The following is a 16,562-nucleotide window of genomic DNA, read 5'->3' as shown; positions in this document are numbered from 1 at the left end:
TGCTGTTTTTAAGCCAATCCTGTGTAACTTTGGCTTAATGCTTGGGGTCATTGTCTTGCTGGAAAACGTATCTTCTCCTAAGTCACAGCCTTTTGCAGACTGCAGCAAGTTTTCTTCCAGGATTCCCCTGTATTTTGCTGCATTCATTTTGCCCTCTGCCTTTGCAAGCCTTCCAGGGCCTGCTGCAGTGAAGCATCCCCACAACATGATGCAGCCACCACCATGCTTCACTGTAGGGATGATGTGTTTTTGATGATCTGCAGTGTTTGGCTTGCACCAAATGTAGCGTTTAGTCTGATGGCCAAAATTCTCAATTTTTGTTTCATCAGACCATAGAATGTTCTTCCAGATGACTTCAGAGTCTCCCACATGCTTCTGGCAAAATCTAGCTGAGATTTCATGTGAGTTTTTTCGAACAGTGGGTTTCTCTTTGCCACACTCCCATAAAGATGAGACTGGTGAAGCACCTGGGCAACAGATGCTGTATGCGCAGTCTCTCCCATCTCAGCCATTGAAGCTTGTCTTTCCTCCAGAGTTGTCTTGGTGGCCTCCCTCACTTCTCTCCCATCTCTGTCCCTTTCTTGCATGATCACTCAGTTTTTGAGGATGGCCTGCTCCAGGCAGATTTACAGCTGTGCCCTATTCTTTCCATTTCTTGAAGATTGACTTAACTACACTCCAAGGGGTATTAAGTGACTCGGAAATTTTCTTGCATCTATCTCCTGACTCATGCTTTTCACGGAGTTACTTTTGTCTTCATGGTGTAGTTTTTGCTAGGATACTGACTCACCAGCAGTTGGACGTTCCAGATATAGATATATTTTTACTACAATCAATTGAAACACCTTGACTACACACAGGTCTCCAAATACAGATCCCCATTTAACTAAAACCAATTATCTGCACCAATGATGATTTAGTGTGTCATCTTAAAAGGGGTGAATACTTATGCAATCAATTATTTTGTGTTTTTAATTTGTAATTAATTTAGATCACTTTATAGCAATCTGTTTTCACTTTGACGAAAGTCTTTTTCTGTTGATAGGTGTGAATAATACCCATTGTGATTCAACGTTGTAAAACAATAAAACATGAAAACTTCCAACAGGGGTGAATACTTTTTTATACACACTGTATATATGTTAAAAAAGTTAAATTAATAAGTAGTCCAAAAAGAGAAAAAGAAGATAGTGAGGTAGTGTCCATGGTCCATCTAGAAATTGGATGACAGTGGGGAAGAGGTTGTCCCTGAATCATTGAGTTTGTGCCTTTGGACTCCTGTATCTCCTCCCTGATGGTAGTATAACACCCTGGGAGAGGTTTCACTGCTAATGTAATGTATCCCGGACAAACCCCCACAATTGTTACCCCCAGCTTCTGTTGGCTAAGGAAGGCAATCTCTGGTCCTGCCAAAAGGGTGAGATTGAGATGTGAGTCCACCCTGAACCCCCCCCCCCCATTTGTGTGGATGCTGCGTGATTTGTTACCCTGTTACAGTAGTAATGTGAAGAGGGCATGTCCTGGTTGATGGGGTCCTTAACGATGGATGCCACCTTTTTGACGCATCACTCCTTGAAGATGTCCTGGATGCTGGGAAGGCTATTGCCCATGATGGAGCTGACTGTTTACTACTTTCTGTAGCTTATTTCGATCCTGTGAATTACTGCCACTCCCCAACCCATACCAGATGGTGATTAGCCAGTTAGAATGCTCTCTGTGGTACATCTGTAGAAATTTGTGAGTGCCTTTGGTGACACACCAAATCTCCTCAAACGAAATATGGTTGCTGTCGTGCCTTCTTTGTAACTGCATCGATACGTTGGGCTCAGGATGGATCGTCGTGGTGTCGAATTTGTTCACCCTATCCACTTCTGAGCCTTCGTTGAGGACTGGTGTGTGTTCCCTCATCTTACTCTTTCCAAAGTCCACAATCAATTCTGAGGTCTTACTGACATTGAATGTAAGGCTGTTGCTGTGACACCACTCAAGAAGCCACTCTACCTCACTCCTGTGCACCCTCTCGTCACCATCTGAAACTCTGCCAACAATACTTGCAGCGTCAGTAAATTTATGGATGGCATTTAAGCTAATTATCCTCAGCGACATGGTGAAATGTTTAAGGGGAACATGAGGGGGCAGCGTCTTTAATCTGAGGGTGGTAAGAGTGTGGGAAGAGCTTCCACCGTAAGTGATGGACGCAGTTTTGATTTCAACATTGAAGAGAAATTCAGATAGGTACATGGATGGGATGGAATGGGAAGGATATGGTGCAGGTGCAGGCCAATGAGACTCATTTCAGCATGGACTAGATGGGCCTGTTTCTATGTTGTCATACAACTTTGACTTGAGTTCAAGTCTTACCACGTGCTTACTTTTGAATTCCTTTGGGAAGAATTCAGTAATCTGTTTACAGTTAAAAGAACAAAAAGGATTTAACAATTATCAGAAATGGTTTCCAGGAAACTAAAAGCTGTGCATAAAAAATGTCCTTTAGGAAAGAAAATTTACTGTCTTTATCTGTTATGTATTTAATACTTCAATGATATTTCAGTAATCTTCTATATATATTGTTTGATTAAGTATTCTTGTTCATTTAAATAACTAATGATGGGTTCTATGTAAAAAAATGTTAATTGTGTGGGCACATGGCCAAGTGGTTAAGGGATTGGACTAGTGATCTGAAGGTCGCTAGTTCGAGCCCCAGCCGAGGCAACGTGTTGTGCCCTTGAGCAAGGCACTTAACCACACAGTGCTCTGCGACGACACCGGTGCCAAGCTGTATCGGCCCTTGTCCTTCCCTTGGACAACATTGGTGTCGTGGAGAGGGGAGACATGCAGCGTGGGCAACTGCCAGTCTTCCATATAACCTTGCCCAGCCCTGCGCCCTGGAGAGTGAAGACTTTCCAGGCGCAGATCCATGGTCTCGCAAGACAAACGGATGTCTTTAATGTTAATTGCATACGTCATCACCGTGCCGTGTGTTACGTGCACGCCTCGCTTAAAGTAAACCCAAAGTTAAACCCATATTCCGGGGCTCCCACGTTTTCCTTTCAATTAAACATTGAAACATACAGCACATTACAGGCCCTTCGGTCCACAATGTTGTGCCGACCACATAACCTACTCTGGAAGCTACCTGGAATTTCCCTACTGCATAGCCCTCTATTTTCCCAAGCTGCATGTAATATCAAAGAGCCTCTTAAACGACCCTATTGTATCCACCCCTGCCACCTTTGCTGGTATTCCATGCACCCACCACTCTCTGTGTGAAGTAGTTTAATGTCTTGCAGCTACAAAACATAATATTATCCAGTCTGACCCACATGTGGCTCCATCGCCCAAGCCATGCAGTTAATTCTAAACAGCTCTCTGAGATATTCCAGCCCGCCGCACTCCGAAGAGGGACAGGTAAGAACTATTGACCTCACCAGAGCTGCAAATACTAACTACTTTATTGCATGCTGTAGACAGTTAACACAGATAGCGTTACGTGGAAACTGGATCACCCAGATGAAACACATGTGGTTACGGGCAGACTGTAAGGAGTTCGTACATTCACCCGTATGGCTTTCCTCCTGGTGCTCTGGTTTCCTCCCACATTCCAAAGATTGGAAGGTTAATTGGTCACGTGGATGTAATTGATGATAATAATAATCATCCTCAGAGTTTGAGCCCAAAACTATCCAGATGGGCAGCACGATAGTGTAGTGGTTAGCACACTACGCTACTTTACACTGCAGGTAACTCGGGTTTAATTCCCACCGCTGCCTGTAAGGAGTTTGTACATTCTCCCCGTGACTGCATGGGTTTGCTCCGGGTGCTCCGGTTTCCTCGCACAGTCCAAAGGTGTACCGATTGGTAGATTAATTGCTCATTGTAAATCGTCCCATGATTAGGCAAGGGTTAAATCGGGGCTTGCTGGACAGCACGGCTCGGAGGGCCAGAAAGGCCTGCGTTCGCTTTATGTCAATGAATAAATAAACTATTCACCCAAGATTTCATTTGTAACATCCATTAAATTTGAATACCACAAGTAAAGTGTAATGCAAACACTCCAAGCACTGTAGTTTTATTTGTCACATGCATATCGAAACCTACAGTGAAGTGTGTTGTTTGTGTCAAATCGATTCAGGCAAATGCAGTTCTATCAAGTTACCAAATATTTTTCTCTGGAAACATATAGAATCACTTTGATTAGCTAAAACGTCCCAAGTTAATTCTTAGGACTGTTTTAACCAAAAAGACACATGGGGCTACATAAGGAGCTGTTGTCGATCAATAGCAGAGTCGAGGAAGCAGGTCTGACAGTGCGCTAGTTTATTGGAGGCTGTCCTGGAGTTGGACGACTTTCTGTGTCTATGCATGGGTGGGTGTGTTTAAGGGAGGAAAGGGGCTAATTTTGCTGCTTTTGTTCTGTTGTTCTTGCTGCGTTGTTATGCTGAACAGTGTGGGCAATGCTATGTCGACGCCAGAATATGTGGTAACGCTCGCGGGCAGCCCCCAGCTCGACGTTAGATTGTGTTGGTCGTTCACACAAATGGCACATTTTACTATATGCTTCTACATACCTGTGTTCAATAAGTGAACCTGAATCTAAAGGTTCAAGGAGCATTATATATAACCAGATAACAATTACAGCATGGAAACAGGCCATCTCGGCCCTTCTAGTCCATGCCAAACTCTTACTCTCACCTAGTCCCACCGACCTGCACTCAGCCCATAACCCTCCATTCCTTTCCTGTCCATATATCTATCCAATTTAACGTTAAATGACAACATCGAACCTGCCTCAACCACTTCTGCTGGAAGCTCGTTCCACACAGCTACTACTCTCTGAGTAAAGAAGTTCCCCCTCCTGATACCCCTAAACTTTTGTCCTTTAACTCTCAACTCATGTCCTCTTGTTTGAATCTCCCCCACTCTCAATGGAAAAAGCCTATCCACGTCAACTCTATCAATCCCCCTCATAATTTTAAATACCTCTATCAAGCCCCCCTCAACCTTCTACGTTCCAAAGAATAAAGACCCAACTTGTTTAACCTTTCTCTGTAACTTAGGTGATGAAACCCAGGTAACATTTTAGTAAATCTTCCCTGTACTCTCTCTATTTTGTTGACATCTTTCCTATAATTTGGTGACCAAAACTGTACACAATACTCTAAATTTGGCCCCACCAATGCCTTTATGAAGGAGGGTTTGCATAGAAATGAAAATCTTTTTCCGTCACCACTCGGTTTTGAAAACTTAAATCATGAGCCCCCTTTATTTTCAAGTTTAATTGAAGATATAACAGAGACGAGATTGGCAGGTGTCTAAGATATAACAGAAATATAATTGGCAAGTATCTAAGATATAACAGAGGTATGGTTGGCAAGTATCTCTCAAAATGAACTAACTTCTTGTTAACAGATGTTTAGGAGGATAAAGAATCACATATGAATCCTACCTACTGACTCATACCAAGTGACATATTCAGACATAGGGCCGCGGTATCATTAAGAATTAGCTATGGATAGAGCTTCACCTGAAATGTTAACCACTTTCTTGACCTGTTTCTGCTCGGACACCAAGCTGCTGAATCTGAAGCCTCTACCTTCATGTGACATTTTCACTAATTAATATGACAGAAGGCAACTGGGGAACTAAACATCTGGACAGAATCAAAAATTGGCATTAACAATAAGACCGTGTCTCCGTTGGACTAGGAACTTAGAATCAGCAGGTTCATTGGCTGCAAGTTCTACCAGAGAAGTCAACGCAGCCCGAATAGTTGTACAATGCGCTAACCACTACTCTACTGGGCCACCCATCAAAATGGCCAGAGAGTGGTGATTCTGTGGTATTCATTGTGGAGGCCAAGTCATTGGGTATATCTAAAGCAGAGGTTGATACCTCCCAAGAGGACCACAACCGTACTGTTGGGTTTGGAGGCTTGTGTGCCTCAATGATCCAGAGAGCTATGTTGGCTGGAGTCAGGGCCTTGTATTTTTGCTCTTTGTAGGGTCACTCTTACCACATAGGTCAAAGGGTAGAGGTCAAACTAAGAGTGGTCAACCGGTCCTCCAGGGCTGAACCCCTGACTGGTAAAAACAAAATTGTTACAGAAACAGCAATGAAGAGTTATCCTACATCTGAGTGTGATGGTGTTCCTGAATCTCCTCCGGGACTAGCGTGACTGACAGTAGTGAAAACTGAGCTACTGACACGATGAAGGAAGCCAATCCAGAGATGGAGGACTCTTCATTATCGTCCTAAACACCAGCGGTGTAATGGGCAGTAAAGTAGACAGAGGTTGGTAGTTTCTTAATTAGTCAGAGTGCCAAAAGTTACAGGGAGAAGGCAGGAGAACGGGGATGAGAGGGATAATAAATCAGACATAATGGAATGGTGGAGCAGACTTAGAGGAGCGGACGGCCTAGTTCTTCTTCTATGTAATGTGGTCTTATAATTATTAACTGTAGCACTACAGAAAGTAGGTTAGCACTTTACATTATGTAATATTCGAATGTTATATAGTCGAAGGACGCCCTAATCTGCAAATTAAGTAACGATGCAATTCTGCCGACTGTCACACCTTCCTTGAACACTCCATTATGTATATACACCTGGTGTCTCGCTCTGTGGAATCATGTTTCAATGCAAAGATAAGAAAATAACTTCAAGAAGTTAGCTAATTTTGGGAGATACTTGTCAGTCACGCCTCTGTTAAACTTTAGATTAAACTTTAAAATAATAAGGGTCTCATAATTTGAAATCTGGAGTGGTGAAGGGAAAAGATATGCATTTCTATATCACTTGATGACCTCAGCTCTTTGCATTTAATATTCTTTTTGAAATGCAAGCATTGATTTATGATAGAGGGAACAGATGATTTGCCCACAGTAAGCTCCCGCGTGTTGTACGTTGATAACAAATGCTCTTAGTCATGGTCAGAGAGAGATACATATGGATCAGAGCACTGACGATTTCTCCTATGTACTCTGAGAATATTTAAGGAGATTAATTTTTGAATGATCAGGGAATTGAGGGTTAGGGAGAACTGGCGCAGAAAAGGAAACCAGGCCTGGGGGAGATGGTACATGATTCTGACGAGGCCACATTTGAAGTGTTGTGTTGAGTTTTGGTCACCCTACTATTGGAAAGACGTCGCTAAACTGGAAAGAGTGCAGAATAGATTTACAAGGATGCTTATTACTCAACCTCTCCGGCTTTCACCTATCACCAACCGCATCGTACTTCTGTCTCCCCTCCCCACATCTTCTTGCTCTGACTTCTCTTTCTTTCAAGTCCTGAAGAAGGCTCTCAGCCCAAAATGTCGACTCTTTACTCTTTTCCATAGATGCTGCCTGGCCTGCTGAGTTCCTCCAGCGTTTTGTGTGGGTCGCTTTGGATTTCCATCTTCAAGTCTTTTCGTGTCTAGTTATACTTCCCCTGGGTCTCCTTCTCCTATCAAATTCCTTCCTCTCCAGCCCTTTATCTTTCCCGACAACATGGCTTCATCTATCTGCTTCTACCTAGCCTCCTTCCCTCCCCCCTCACTTTTTTATTCTGCTATCTTCCCCCTTCCTTCTCAGTCCTGAAGAAGGGTCTTGGCCTGAAAAGTTGACTGTTTATTCATTCCCACAGAGGCTGCCTGGCCTGCTGAGCTCTTCCAGCATTTTGTGAGTGCTGCTTTACTAGCATGAAACCAGGCCCTTCAGGCCCACGCCTTCCCGTGTGACCAATTAACCCACCAAACCGTAAGTCTTCGGAAAATAGGAGGAAGCGGGAACACCCCCATGGAGGAAACCCATGCAGTCACAGTGAGAACGCACAAACAGGAATTGAACCCGGATCACTGGCAGTAGTGGTGTTACGCTCACCATGACACGACCGTGCCAACCACGTTGGTAAGACTGGAGGGACTGAGTTACAGGGAGGGGCCGGACAGCCTAGGGATTTTCCCTGGACTACAGAAGACTAAGAGGTGATCATACAGAGGTGTATAAAATCATAGATAAGCTGAATTCACTCAAGTGTTTTCCCTAGGGTTGGGAACTCAAGATCTAGAATGCTTAAGGGAAGAAAGGAAGGACTTATTAGGATCTTTTTTACATGAAACCCCTTTTTTCTGGGCATCTCTGGGAATGCAGCTCATTAGCCCATCGTTAACAGCGCAGGACTCCACGGCGAGAAACCCACCTTTCTCAGGCTTTGTATGTCTGGGGTGTATACGACTTTGGTCCCACCAAACCCGTGAGCTTGGGATGTCTCACCCACCCAAACCCCGGTTTGTGTGAATGCTGTCTGATTTACTGCTCCTGGTAATCGCCTGTCAGCAAGAAATAGCAGATCGTACACTGCATACAATTATAAAGAAGTATATTTAAGAACGTTAACTTCAGCAAACAGTTATTAAAAGTATGAAAGAAAGTAAACACAAAGGGCCCACTATACTTGAACAGTCATGCAGTATGTCCACGGTGGAGCTCAAATCTTGAACTTGTCTGTAACTCACGCTCTGGACCCTCAGTCTGCGTGAAAGCACAACAACCTTCCGAAGGTTCCTCAAAATCCATCTTGAACAAACGGGGTCCCCCACTGGAGTATTGGCCCTTCCTCCTCAGAGCCTTTCATCTGCACGAAGCACCTTGTGCAACAGGGACAGCATCCTCAGCCATCTTCCTTGCTGTCTTCTCCCAGCCCCCACCAAAAAGACCTCGACCCACACGTGTCCCTCACACAAAAAAAATCTCCGCCCAACATTCTCTAGAACCTTCCCCCAATTCCTTCATCCTAATTGGGTGACACCACATTCCTAAGTTGAACAACAAAGCCCCTTATCTCAGCTCAAACCCAAACAAGCTGAAAACAGAACAGACTGCTCTTACAGAACTGCCAATGCGAAATACCTACAGCATAGCAGTGAAAATCTTAACCAGTGCATCACACAATAGCTGAAGACTATAAAACAATAACAGCATGAGGCATAGGAGCAGAATTAGGCCATTCAAACCACCGAGTCTCTGCTCCACCATTCAATAACGGCTAATATATTATCCCTCTCAATGCCATTCCCTTGCCTTCTGGAACAAACTGTCAGGGGAAATATTTGAGGAAGGTACAGTAACAACTTTTAAAAGGTAGTTGGACAGGTACAAGGATAAAAATAAAGATGAAAAATAGCTTTATTTGCCATATGTCCATCAAACATCTGGGCTGTACCCTCCAAATATCCGGACCTGCATCTCGGTTTTTTTGCACTACCTTACTTTCCATTTTTCTATTTTCTATTTATGATTTATAATTTAAATTTTTAATATTTACTATCGATTTGTAATCCAGGGAGCAGGAAGCGCAGAATCAAATATCGCTCTGATGATTGTACATTCTAGTATCAATTGTTTGGCGACAATAAAGTATAAATTATAGAACACTGAAGTGTGTAGTGAAATATAGCATTTGCCTAAACGGCCAACACAGTCTGAGACGTGTTGGGGCAGCCTGCAAGTGTTGCCACACTTCCGACGTCGACATAGCGTGCCCTCAGCTGATTAACCCTAACTCGTGCGTCTTTGCAACGTGGGAGGAAATGGAGGTGCCCAAAGGAACCCCACGTGTTCGTGGAGAGAATGTTTGAGCTCTGTGCAGGTGATGGTGGGATTCGAACCCTGATCACCGAATGCCTGCGCTATAACGGGGTGGTACAGCAGCGCAACGGTCAGCACAACACTTTACAGCACTGGCGACCCGGGTTTGGTTCCCGGCGCCACCTGTGGGGAGCTTGTACGTTCTTCCCGCGATCATGTGGGTTTCCTTTGGGCTCTTCGGAGTCCAAAGAGCAACCTGTTCGTAGGTTAACTGGTCATTGTACATTGTCCAGTGGTTGCTGGACGGTGCGGCTTGAAGGGCTGGAAGGGCCTACTTTGTGTTGTATCTCAATAAATAAATGAATAAATAATATCGTTAAGCTAGCCACTATCCTACCATACCATACTGTGATAGGAAAGATTTAGAAGAATATGGGACAAATTCAGCACACCAGCTTAGCTTGAATGGGCACCATTGCCAGTACGGGCCTGTTGGGCCGAATAGCCTACTTCAAAGATGTTTGACTCTATGAGACTGAATGGAGGCCAGGCTTGAGGGGCTGAATTGCCCGCTCCTGTTATTTTCTTGAGTTTTTATTGAAAGGCATCAGTTCAAAGAAGTTAGAATCAGAATCAGGCTCAATATCGTGAAATTTGTAACTTTGCATCAGTTGGGGGAGTGCAGAACCAGAGGCCACAGTTTAAGAATAAGGGGTAGACAATTTAGAACGGAGTTGAGGAAGAACTTTTTCACACAGAGGGTTGTGGATCTGTGGAATGCTCTGCCTCAGAAGGCAGTGGAGGCCAATTCTCTGGATTCTTTCAAGAAAGAGTTAGATAGAGCTCTTAAAGATAGCGGAGTGAAGGGATATGGGGAGAAGGCAGGAACAGGGTACTGATTGTGGATGATCAGCCATGATCACAGTGAATGGTGGTGCTGGCTCGAAGGGCTGAATGGCCTACTCCTGCACCTATTGTCTATTGTCTATACAATGCAATATATGATAATATAGAAAAAAACTGTGCATTACAGTAAGTATATATATATAATAAGCAGTGCAAAAATAAAAATAAAAAAGTAGTGAGGTAGTGTTCATGGGTTCAATGTCCATTCAGAAATCGGATGGCAGAGGGGAAGAAGTTGTTCCTGAATCGTTGAGTGTGTGCCTTCAGGCTCCTGTACTTCCTTCCTGATGGTAGCAACGAAAACAAGGCATGTCCTGGCTGGTGGGGGTTCTCAGTGATGGATGGTATCTTTCTATGGCATCGCTCATTGAAGATGTCCTGGATACTGCGGAGGCTGGAGCCCGTGACGGAACAATTCTCTGCAGCTTACTTCAGTCCTGAGCAGTAGCCCCCCACCCCCCCACCCCCAACAATACCAGACTGTGATGCAGCCAGTTAGAAGCTCTGTATGCTAGGAATGTCAGCTTATGTGTGCCTCAGTTTTCTGAGGTTCTATTTAAATGCATATCCTTCTGACTGGCTGAGGAATACTTTTGGTATTCCGAGAGGTTTTGTAACACTGAGAACTTGCAGTGTGGGAAAGTCTAGTGTGAGCGAAAAGAATAGGTCCATTGTGAAGTTTTGGCTGACTACAAGATTACCATGGAATGCTTTATCCATGGATTTCTGGTGGAAAAGGAAAGAAAATTGATTGAATTTGGTACCATTTCGGATTACTTGGACTTGACTATCGACCAACATGTTGAGCCAGCTGTTAGTATTAATGAAGCTTCGCTCTTGACAAGCGAAACTGATTGCTACATTAGTCCTACAGGATTTCCCAGCAATTAAAATATTCAAAGGTGCCCAGAACAATATTTACACAAGATTGAGTGACATGAGGTAGGCTCTGGAGCTAGCAGTTAAGAAATAGGCCAGAGGGACTCCATTATTTTTTAATTCATTGAGATAAAGCATGGAATAGGTTTGTCTGGCCCTTCCAGCTGCACCACCCAGCAATCTCCCAATTAATCCGAGCCTAAGCACGGGATAATTTACAACCACCAATTAACCTACCAACCAGTACGCCATTGGACTGTGGGAGGAAACTGGAGCACCCGGGGGAAACCCAAGCAGCCTCGGGAAGAACGTATAATCTCCTAACAGGCAGCAGCAAGAATCGAACCCGGATCGCCGGTGCTGTAAAGCGCCTGTTAAACACTACGCTATCGTGCCGGCCCATCTTGTAAACAATGTTCTCACTGATCACATGTTCCCAGCAATTAATCGGTTTCTTATGTCAACTCAATTGTACTTGACTTGTTTATTTACTGTGTTTCTCCCAACTTTACACTAAAGTAGTGACTGGTTGAGGCCATTCAGCCTTCAATGCTATGCTGTAATTTAATTGGCTCATGAGTTGCCACTTTATTAGGTACACCTGCATATCAGCTCATTGATGCAAATATCTAATCAGCCAATCACATAGCAGAAACTCAATGCATAAAAGCATGCAGACATGGTCAAGAGGTTCAGCTGTTGTTCAGACCAAGCATCAGAATGATGAAGAAATGTGATCAGTGACTTTGACTCTGGAACGATTGTTCGTGCCAGATGGAGTGGTTTGAGTACCACAGAAACTGCTGATCTCCTGGAATTTTCAGACAGAACAGTCTCTGGAGATTACAGAGAGTGGTGCAATAACAAAAACAAACAAAAAAAAACATCCAGTGAGCAGCAGTTCAATGCCTTGTTTATGAGAGAGGTCAGGGGAGATGGCCAGACTGACAGGAAGATGAAGAATAATCATGCATTACAACAGTGGGACAGAAGAGTGTGTGAATCTTATAGAGGAGTACCATTACTTTGTGACTTTTGAACTCAGACCCATGACTAATGACGGCCAGCACACTATATACCTTCGTAACTACCCTATCAACATGCACGTCAATTTGAGGGATCAGTGGATGCATTTTATTTATTTGTAGACATACAGCATGGAATAGGCCTTTCTAGCTCTTTGAGCCACACTGCTCAGCAATCCTCCAAATTAACCCCTGCCCAATCAATGACCAATTAATCTACTGACCAGTACGCGTTTGGACCATGCGTGAGGAAACCGGAGCACCCGGAGGAAGCCCATGTGGTCACGGGGAGAAAGTACAAACTCTTACAGGCAGTGGCAGGAGAAGCAAGCAGAACCGAACACAATAATCCAAGAACAACAGGAATTCTGCAGATGCTGGAAATTCAAGCAACACACATCAAAGTTGCTGGTGAACGCAGCAGGCCAGGCAGCATCTCTAGGAAGAGGTACAGTCGACGTTTCAGGCCGAGACCCTTCGTCAGGACTAACTGAAGGTCAAAGTTGCTGGTGAACGCTCTGTCCGCCAGAGAAAGCAGGATCTCCCAGTGGCCACACATTTTAATTCCACATCCCATTCCCATTCTGACATGTCTATCCACGGCCTCCTCTACTCTAAAGATGAAGCCACACTCAGGTTGGAGGAACAACACCTTATATTCCGTCTGGGTAGCCTCCAACCTGATGGCATGAACATCGACTTCTCTAACTTCCGCTAATGCCCACCTCCCCCTCGTACCCCATCCGTTATTTATTTATATACACATATTCTTTCTCTCTCTCTCCTTTTTCTCCCTCTGTCCCTCTGACTATACCCCTTGCCCATCCTCTGGGTTTCCCCCCACTTTGTCTTTCTCCCCGGACCTCCTGTCCCATGATCCTCTCATATCCCCTTTGCCAATCACCTGTCCAGCTCTTGGCTCCATCCCTCCCCCTCCTGTCTTCTCCTATCATTTTAGATCTCCCCCTCCCCCTCCCACTTTCAAATCTCTTACTAACTCTTCCTTCAGTTAGTCCTGACGAAGGGTCTCGGCCTGAAAGGTCGACTGTACCTCTTCCTAGAGATGCTGCCTGGCCTGCTGCGTTCACCAGCAACGTTGATGTGTGTTGCTACAATAATTCAAGAGGGGTCTGACAAGGGTTTTATCGAGCTACGACATTACCTCATAGCTTTTGTACTCAGTCGGCTAACAAAGGCCAACAGACCACACGCCTTCGTAACGACTCTAACAACTTGCGTGGCAACTTTGAGGAATCTGTGCATATATTTCCTTTTCAAAGCCACTGCTTTCTTGGTAAATCATTCAAAGCATTACTCACCATTTGGATAAGCCACTATTTTCTTCTTTGTGTAAATTTAATTCAATTTGTGTTTCCTTATTTTTAACTGATCCAACAAATCATAAAGTAGAATTTATTTATGCTCCCTAATCTTTAACCAGCTCCCGGCTACAGGAATTTAATCTCCATTTTCTAAGAATTATGGAATTGTTATGGCACACAAGGAGACTGTTTGGTCTATGCCAGCTCCCAGTAATCACATTTGTATTCCCATAGCCTGTGAATTATTTGCTCTCAAGTGTCAACTCATTCCTCTTTAAAAGTTCTGGTAGATTCATTTCCTCATAACTCAGCCCCAGTCTGTCACCTCTGTTTGAAAAGACATTATCCATTGATTCAGTGTGTGGATCTAAAGAGTAAACGTGGCTCAGATTAACACTCTCACTAGGTTTCACCTCATCCACAGAACATTCAAGGGATGGCACGGTAGTGCAGTGGTTAGCACAATGATTTACAGAACCAGCGACCCGAAGTTCAGTTCCCGTGGCTGCCTATAAGGAGTGTGAACGTTCTCCCCGTGACCGCGTGGGTTTCCTCATGTGGTCAGTGAGCTGTGGGCATGCTATGTTGTTGCTGGAAACATGTAACCCCCCAACTACACCCTGGGACGGTTAGCACAACGTAAATGGGAATGATGAAGGGGGGACAATTTAGCATGTGTGCTAATCAGATCTTGTTATAATCTTGGAAATCAATGCCAATCCCTGGACAAGGGAATCCATCATCATGGAGGAACATGCACGAGAGACCTCCCCCAGCAAGGAAAATGGTTATGGTCAATCCCTTTATAGGCAGCACTCAGTTAGGGTTATGGTCTGCTGGTTGTCAATGACCAATCATCTCACTCAATTCTGAGTCTCCTGTCTCACACACAAGAGGAAACAACCATGCTATGTTGCTGGAAACATGTAACCCCCAACTACACCCTGGGATGGTTAAGCACAACACTTTACAATACCAGCACAGTAAATAGTAACTGTGGGAATACTCAACAAATCCATAGAATAATAATCATAACGAATCAATGAACGACTGTCAAACTAGAGCGCTCAACCACAGCGAAGAAGACAACAAACTGTGCAAATACAAAAACAAGAAACACTAATATCAATAAGTAGTAAATATCAAGAACGTGAGATGAAGAGACCTTGAAAGTGAGTCCATTGGTTGTGGGAATACTTCAATGATGGGGCGAGTGAAGTTGAGTGAAGATCAAGAGCCTTTGGTCAAGTGCCTGATGGTTGAGGGGTAGTAGCAACTGTTCCTAAACCTGTTTCTCCTATAGGCAAATTGGAACGGATCCATTTGGAGATGGTTTTGAAATTATGGGAGTAGTTCCGGGCAGATCTATGATTATGGACACACAAGTCAAAGGCGGAAGGAGACTATTCAGTCCCTGCTCTGCCATCCAATAAGATCATTACTGACCTAACTGCAAGGCCATTTCTGCACTTTCGTTTACAATACTGTGTTTGGTCGGAGAGGAATGATGCCTTGTTCAGCAGAATGCATGTGAGGAGGTTGTACGTTCTCCCTGTGACCTCCCATGTCCAAAGATGCACCAGTAGGTCGGTAAGTTGGTAAATTATCCCATGATTAGGTTTAAATAGGGGAATTGCTGGGCTGTGTGGCCTATTACGCTCTGTATCTCAAGAAATTAACAAACCCAGAATTCTCAGGCTGGGTAACAACTTCTTCCTGCTAGACTTCTTAACACCCTGCTGCCACCCAGAACACAGGTACGCCGTGTGTAAACACTGCGCTGCCCACCCTCACTCCCCAAATCACAGACACTCTCATCCTGCACTGGCCTCTTTCCATCTTTTATCGTTTCACGGCTGCTTCTCTCACTATAGTAGTGTCAGTAACATTATACCACCTTACGTAAATATGCACCTTCAAAACATAATGGCTTAAGAAGGTGGCATCCATCGTTAAGGACCCCCATCGCCCAGGGCATGCCCTCTTCTCATTGCTACCATCACGGAGGAGGTACAGGAATCTGAAGACACACACTCAAAGTTTCAGGAACAGCCTCTTGCCTTCCACCGTCAGATTTCTGAAAAGGACATTGAACCCATGAACGCTAACTCAGTATTCTTTCCTCTCTTTGCACTACGTATTTAATTAATTATATATATATATATTTCTATTACTATGTGTTGCAGTGTTGGGTGGCAGGGTGGAGATACGTCTCTACCAAAGGAGGTGTAAGATGCTCCTTCCCTACACTGGCCTGCAGGTCACCCTTGGACAAGGTGTAGCACCTGCTTAGCCCCCCCCCCCACCGATCATGGTCACATGAAGCCATGGGAGCAATGGATGGTCGTATGGGCAGCTGGTGCATATCACAAGTCCTGGTTATGTGACCACTGACGCCAGGCAGACAATCTCTAAAGAGTATTGATAATGACTGGGGTCACCCGTCTTTGAAGACACTGCCCAGATGAAGGCCATGGCAAATGACTTCTGTACGAAAAATCTACGAAGAACAATCATGGTCAAGACCATGATCATCCATGCCGTACGATACGGCAGGTAATGAATGAATGAATTGCATTGTACTCCTGCACAAACCATTGAATTTCACAAAATATGTAAATGATATTAAACCTGATCCCAATTCTGACTCTGAATCTGATGTCAGCCTGTCAACCTTCAGGCCATGCTACGCAGAGACAGTGTTAATATTGTTTTGTGACTGTATGTTCTGGATCATAATTATATATGTTGTGTGCGACTATATGTATTGTGTTTGGTCCCAGAGAAATGATGTTTTGTTTAGCTGTATGCATGTGTATGGTTGAATGACAATCAGCTAGAACTAGAACTAGAACTGGAGA

General features: G+C 44.2%; 1 long non-coding RNA gene across 2 annotated transcripts in view; it reads right to left on the bottom strand.

Moving 5' to 3' along the window:
• Positions 1–8,747, bottom strand: part of LOC134339178 (uncharacterized) — an 89,786-nt gene extending 81,039 nt beyond the window's left edge. For both annotated transcript variants that reach the window (XR_010016355.1, XR_010016354.1), the window contains exon 1: positions 8,437–8,747. This is a non-coding gene — a long non-coding RNA (uncharacterized LOC134339178). The remainder of the gene's footprint in view (positions 1–8,436) is intronic.
• Between the last annotated feature and the right edge of the window lie 7,815 nt (positions 8,748–16,562).

The sequence above is a fragment of the Mobula hypostoma genome, chromosome 28 (genome assembly GCF_963921235.1).
Source record: "Mobula hypostoma chromosome 28, sMobHyp1.1, whole genome shotgun sequence".
In the NCBI taxonomy this organism is placed as follows: domain Eukaryota; kingdom Metazoa; phylum Chordata; class Chondrichthyes; order Myliobatiformes; family Myliobatidae; genus Mobula; species Mobula hypostoma.
This window is presented reverse-complemented; position numbering and strand designations above follow the sequence as displayed.